Raw genomic sequence first — 6,964 nt, 5'->3', positions numbered from 1 at the left:
TCCTTCCTATAAATGGAAGTCATCCTGAATCAAACTTCATTCAAATGTTCTTCAACAGCCCTTTACCCATTTTTTCTCTTCATGTTCATCCATTGCTATTTCCCATGTTTGAGGAACGTGGCCTTAAGGTCACATGGCAATGCCCTTATCATTTGTGCCATGGCCTCTTTCCAAAGCTTTCCCTTCTCGAGCGAGATTGTACTGATTTATTGTTGTTGTTGGCCCGAGGTAATGAGATAGGGGCGCCGATTTCTTCCAACTCGGGAAGGTATTTGGACTCTACACTGCTGCTCAGGAGGATGTTCAGACTTTACACCACTACTCACATCCCTACTCCGGGTAAAACCTTTGCTCTTTGGCGAGCTACAACTTTTTCTTCATCTTTTTCTGCTTCTTCTGCCTCATTTTACAGCCTCTTCCTCATCCTTGAAGACACCGTTGGGGAGGCTGAGATGAAGCCCCAAAGAAATGATTCTTGAAGGCGCTGCTCCCGAGGATGTACCCTCGAGAGTAGATTAGACTTTTAGCTTTTGCTTTGTTTCTTTGTTTTTGTTTAGATCCTATCTTCTTTTTGACAGAAGTTCTCGAGATCGGGTACCATCTTGAGGCTTGTAATAATGTCAATGGTTTCCTGGAGCCTATCTTCTTTTTGATAGAAGTCCTCGAGATCAGGTACCATCTCAAGGCTAGTAATGATGTCAATGGCTTCCTGGAGCCTATCTTTTTTTTGATAGAAGTCCTCGAGATTAGGTACCATCTCGAGGCTTGTAATGATGTCAATGGCTTTCTGGAGCCTATATTCTTTTTGATAGAAGTCCTCAAGATCCGGTACCATCTCGAGGCTTAAAATGATGTCAATGGCTTCTTGTAGCCTATCTTCTTTTTGACAGAAGTCCTCGAGATCGGGTACCATCTCGAGTCTTGTAATGATGTCAATGGCTTCCTAGAGCCTATCTTCTTTTTGACAGAAGTCCTCGAGATCTAGTACTATCTCGAGGCTTATAATGATGTCAATGGCTTCCTGGAGCCTATCTTCTTTTTGACAGAAGTCCTCGAGATCGGGTACCATCTCGAGGCTTGTAGTGATGCAAGGTTTTTTGTTCCTTGAAATATCGTATGGCAACATTAAATGCATGACATGGTTATGAAGTGACTAAGGCAATTCCGCTGGTACATCATCCCAAAGCAAAAAATGGCTTAGTTAGCATTTTTAATAAGCCTTTGAGGCAGGCAGATAGTCGCCGCTTTCCCTACATATAGGGCTGTATTCCTTCTTTTAAGGATTTCGCTATTCCGAGTAATTATCCTCCTCTATAGAGCCTTCCTTTCCTATGTTAGGCCCTTCGCCATTTCAACTTTGAAGCCCTTTATCAAATTCCCGCTCCAATTCCCTAGTTATGACTGCTACACCAGGGTCCGCTCGGCAAGGAGAGGGGAGTTCCCCCTTTGAAGGCTTTTTGAACCAAAATGCTCGGGGTCATTGGAAGTATGCCTCAAAGTTTATTTTATTAGTAGGAGAGAGGCACCTTGAGTCAGTGAGGAAAGATTGCGGATGAGGAGAAAAGGTAGTACTGCGGGCACCTTCCCCGGAAGAGAGCATCATGGATCATGCCAAGGGGTTTTTGAACGTGGACACGTGCCCCTATATGATGGGTCCCCCTGAAAGGGTTGTGCTCGACTTCTCTCGAAAGTACCAGGTTACCTTAGCGTAGGTTCACCTGTCATTTTGGAGGATAGTGTTGATGATTAGGTTCTTCGCGAAAGAAGCATGGCTTGAATTCACTCTTAGTCATCTCATCAAACTGTATAGACCTTTTCACCATCGGGGTCTACTGACCCTATGATGCCGACCCACCACGCTTTTTGTTGTTGATGATGATGAAGACAGGGATCGGGTATGGATGAGTCGATTTGTCCGAATACGAACTGTCGATGTTATCCCTGTGAAGTCTATGTCATTTCCCGAAGAATGGAATTTTATGCGTAAGCGATATACTTGTGCCTTTGTAATTTTGCTTATGGAGTAGGCGGGTTCCGTAAATGCGCCTTCCTTTCCCTTTCTGCAGAAATTGCATGGATGTCGTGCGAGTTCCCCGACCTGATGGGTTAGGCTCAGGAGCTGGAAACTCGCTCGACTTATAACGAGCGTAAGTGGGGAGCTTTGTCTAGGGGAAGATGGGAGGCTAAACACCACGGTACGTGCTATATGATTTGCTCCTTTTTTGAAAGGAACTTTCTTTTTATGCATACTAATCCGTCATCATAGGCATCGGGGAATCCTTTAAGACAAGACCGTGCCCTCTCGGAGAGGGAGAAGGATCGCCAGCTTCTGGGCTACAAAATGATAATAATAAGCAAAAAGAGCCTTTATAGGGTGACGGTTCTTACAGCAAGATGAGTCTAGGCCAGGGGCTCAAAGAGGATGTGTCGGCTGAGTCTGATGCGCCCGAGATCTTTGGCTTTAGAAAAATAGTTCCACCTCCGTTGTCATCTTCTTTCCTCATCGAAGGCACCTCGAGGAATGAGGTTTTTCTGCCACCGACTTCCTCTTCCATCGAAGGTACTTCGAGGGATGTTCGAAGCCAGGGGCTGCATACACTGAGTGATCGTGCCCCAAACGGGAGCGGTTCTACCGAGACATATGGAGCCAAACTAGTTGATGTGTGCTCAACTTTTGAGGAAGCTCAGTGGCTCTATTCTGAGGTGAGTCTTGGCTATCCGTGTTGACTTTATAGTTTTGTAATTTATACTCTCTTATCGAGTTTCTCTTTCATAGGCTTTTAACAAGCTCAAGTCCGAGTTGTTCCGTCGTGAAACCAGGTTGCGAGAAGTCGTGGATGCGGAGAAATCCCTCAGGCATCTCTTCGATAAACGGGAAGACGAATTGGCACACTTGCGGTATGAGGCGAGTCGAAGTCTGAACTACGAAAGCTACCTCGAGGAGCAGGTAATGTTTGTTTCGAGAGAGTGCGTGTTTCGTCTCCTATCTTCTGAGGCTAATGTCTAGTTTATTTCAGTTGCAGAAAAAGATGGAGGACCTGTAATGCCTTAGGAGCGAAGTTGGTCAAGCCAAGTGTGAGCGTGACAAGCTAAAGGCTCGGGTGGGCTCCCATATGGCGACTAAGAAGGATGCTTTGGCCAATGCTTCCGCCCTCGAAGTGCAACTTCGCAACGCCCAAGAAAATAGCTTGGTCCGAACGGACATGATTTTAAGGCTAGAGTCTGAGCTCCTAAAGGTGAAGGCCGAAGTCGTGGATGCTCGGGCTGAAGCCGAAGTAATCTGAAGGCTGATAAGAAGGTGGTTATTTATTTGAAGGACGCTGCCGACACTCGTGCTGAGCTAAGGGGGGCTCTTGACCAGGAGAGTAGGAATAAAGAGTACATAAGGTGTAAATCTCGGAGGGAAACCCTCGAGGAGATACATGACAGGGGCTTCGACCTCGCGAAAGAGATAAAGCAGGCGGAAGCGGAATAATACGGTGCTAAGCTCCTTCTGTCCGATGCCGATGGATATAAATTATTCTTATAATTTTAATAAAAAAATATAATATTTTAGATATAAAACATGACCAATTTAACAATTCTTGCAGGTAAAGAATATATGGAAAAAGAGAAAAAGAAAGCACCTACAGTTCAAGGAAGAAGGATACATTCGTGACAACTTCATCTAAGACTACACAAAGTCAAGAGATACAAAAGTTATGGCAAATTCCCACCAAAATTTCATGACAAATTGCCATGTCAATTTCTCATCAAGGCCATATGATATATTGATATTATCTTGCAAATTCTCACCAAGGTCTTGTAGAAATTTTCCTATAAATAGGCATATATTTGTAGAAGAAAGAACATCCCCACTTTGTATCTAATTTTCTATCTAATTTTTTCTAAGTTTCTAAAGAGAAAGAGAAGAATAATCTTAGCCTCTTCCTCTAGTCATTCTCTTTGTAGTAAAAATATTCTTAGTCTTTTGAAAGTATTTTTTAGCTTTTCTTACTTCATAATGGAGTAATTTCTTTTTGTTGGGATAGTTGATGAAGCTTGATATAATTATAATACTATCTCAGTTCCAATACATTCTTGGCCTGAAACTCTATTTGCATTTCATATTGTGATGGAATGATGATTTTTTAATCTTATTATCACATCTACATATTTCATATCTTAGTTATTCTTATATTAATTTTATAATTCTCACGGAGCAAAATTAATATATAATAACTGATGAATAGAATATTAGAGTGAAAGTAATTTTTGATAAGATTATTATTTCAAGTCTGCAATTTTGCTTTCCTCGGTTTTAATTCTCACTGAGGAATTGTTGAAGGCAAGATTATTGATTTTCTAGTAAAAATATTCTCACGAAATTTTTACTACACTTGAGCACATAATATTAGAGTCAAAGAAATTTTTAGTAAGATTATTGTTTCAAGTCTGTAATCTTGCTTTGCTCAGTTTTAGATCTCACGGAGAAATTGTTGAAGGCAAGATTATTTATTTTCTAGTAAAAATATTCTCACGAAGTTTTTACTACGCTTGAACACAATTCAGGCAAGATATTTCAGTTTAATCGTCACTAGCTTTAAATCAATTAATTGACATAATCTCACAGAGTGTTAATTATTTATTTATTTATAGTGTAAAAATATAATTGTATTAACAATAAGCAATTATTCTTTAGAGAAATACATATGAAACTGAGATTTTATTGTAATGATATATCAAGTGAATTCAACGATTCCCAACTCTTTTTATATATAAACTTTTCGGAAGAAATTTGTCTTAATTTTATAATTTCAAACACACCTTTCATCAATTTGGTTCTCTCAAATAGTAGTTAAAATATTACAAGTCTGTAGCTTAGATTGTCCAATCTCTGTGGGACGATATCATAAACTATACTAGAATTTGACAGGGCACGAGCAGAAAATCCTATACACACAAGCTTTGTCAAATTTTTGGCGCCGTTGCCGGGGATTAGCACACATCTACTTCAGATTAAATATTTTATTACTAATTAAAGAATTTATTATTATTGTTAATTTTTCCTTCAAAATGTTATCTCCTACATACTACTATCATAATTGTTACTATTATTAGAAGAAATTCTATATAATATTGTAAAAAAGCATATAAAAAAAAAAAAAAGAAATCCCTCATAGTTAGTACTTCAACCTACTCTATTTTGTATTTTATTATTATATTATTATTGTTACTACTAACATTTATGTAATAGTATAATATATTAGTTTTGTGATTCCCAATCTCATTTTTTATTTGTCATTTTTTTAAGTATATTTTATTATTTTTATTATTATTATAATTGTAAGTACTTGTTTTTACTATTCTAGTTCTAAAAGTATCCTTTGTACTATTCTATATTACTATTATAACTATTACTTTTACTATATTTTATAAAATAATAGTTTATTCAACTTTTTTTAATTGATAGTACTTTAATCCTTCAACATACTTGATTTATTATTGATTTTTTTTCATATAATATAATTAGTATTATATTATTTCTTTTGATGGTTAGTTACAACTTACTGTTTTAGTTAACTATAATATTAACGTACTATTTTTTTAATTCAATTTTAAAACTATCTATTACTATTTTAAGAACTGTCTTTATTTTACTTTAATTTCAGATAGTTTATGACCAACTCTTCTGCAAAAGAGTTGGCCAATTACGATCCTGAAATTGAATAAACTTTGCGATTGTGCAGGAAAGGACACATATCGTCTCAAAACATAACTTGTAACAGAATGGAGCACCAATTAGAAGATGATAACAATCCACTACAAATTCCACCGCCAGCTCATTTAGAGGAGCAGTTTGATGAAGTGGCGCCAAGACCAGCAAATAGAATCCTAAGAGATTATGCTAGACCTGATCGTTTTAACTATGAATCTAGTATCAGGAAACCTCCAGTAGCAGCCAATAACTTTGAAATCAGGACATGCCTGATTCAAACAATTCAACAATCTTGCATTTTCACTTGTGATCTAAGTGAAGATCCACATAGCCATTTAATTGATTTTTTAGAATTGGTTGAAACCGCAAAGTATAATGGAGTACCTCCTAAAGCAATTATGTTAAGGCTATTTCCTTTTTCTTTAAAAGGAGGGTCTAAAACTTGGTTACGAAGTTTGCCGCAAGGGTCTATTACCACATGGGACCAAATGACTCAGAAATTTTTAAATAAATATTTTTCTCATGCTAAAACAACAAAGTTAAGACATGATATATCCAACTTCTTATAGACTGACACTGAGTCAGTTTATCAAGCTTGGCAAAGATTGAAAACAATGTTAAGAAAATGTCCACATCATCACATTCCTGAACATATGCAGTTGTACGTTTTTTTATCATGGGTTAAAACTATCTTCTAGAAATGTAATAGATGTAGCTGTAGGAGGTTTCATAATGGGAAAACCTATAGAAGAAGAATTGCAATTGCTTAATGAAATTTCTGAAAATGCCATACAGTGGCCATCTGAGCGTGTAATCATTAAGAAAGCTGCTACAGTAAATCAGGTGGATGCTTTAAATACCCTAACACAACAGATTGTTTCTTTGGCACAAAAATTTGAATCTTTTTAGGTAAATACACAACAACCAAGACAGTCTGAGGCTTGTGACTTGTGTAGAGGAAACCATCTAAACCACGAATATCAAACAACTAATCAAAATGATGAACAGGTCAATATCATCGGATACAAGCCGTATCTTTTTGGAAGTCCATTAGCACAAAAACATCCAGGATTTCAATGGTGCAATGCAAATGGTGCTGAAAACTCTCAAAACTACCAGAAGCAACAGGTACAGAGTCCACCCGGATATCAAAATCAAAATTGTGGACGTCAAAATTCCAGGACATATCAGCAAGAAACTCCATATCAGCAAAGGGCTCAACAAGGTCATCCAAGTCTTGATAACCTTTTGTACAAGTACATTTAG

At 37.7% G+C, this 6,964-nt stretch overlaps 1 non-coding gene across 1 annotated transcript; it reads right to left on the bottom strand.

Moving 5' to 3' along the window:
* Positions 1–6,234: 6,234 nt before the first annotated feature.
* LOC138872234 (small nucleolar RNA R71) lies at positions 6,235–6,341 on the bottom strand. The gene has a single exon (XR_011400702.1). It is a non-coding gene; the product is annotated as a small nucleolar RNA R71 (small nucleolar RNA).
* Between the last annotated feature and the right edge of the window lie 623 nt (positions 6,342–6,964).

The sequence above is a fragment of the Nicotiana sylvestris genome, chromosome 6, assembly GCF_000393655.2.
Source record: "Nicotiana sylvestris chromosome 6, ASM39365v2, whole genome shotgun sequence".
In the NCBI taxonomy this organism is placed as follows: Eukaryota; Viridiplantae; Streptophyta; class Magnoliopsida; order Solanales; family Solanaceae; genus Nicotiana; species Nicotiana sylvestris.
The sequence above is the reverse complement of the archived record's forward strand: the minus strand, read 5'-3'. Positions and strand labels throughout refer to the sequence as shown.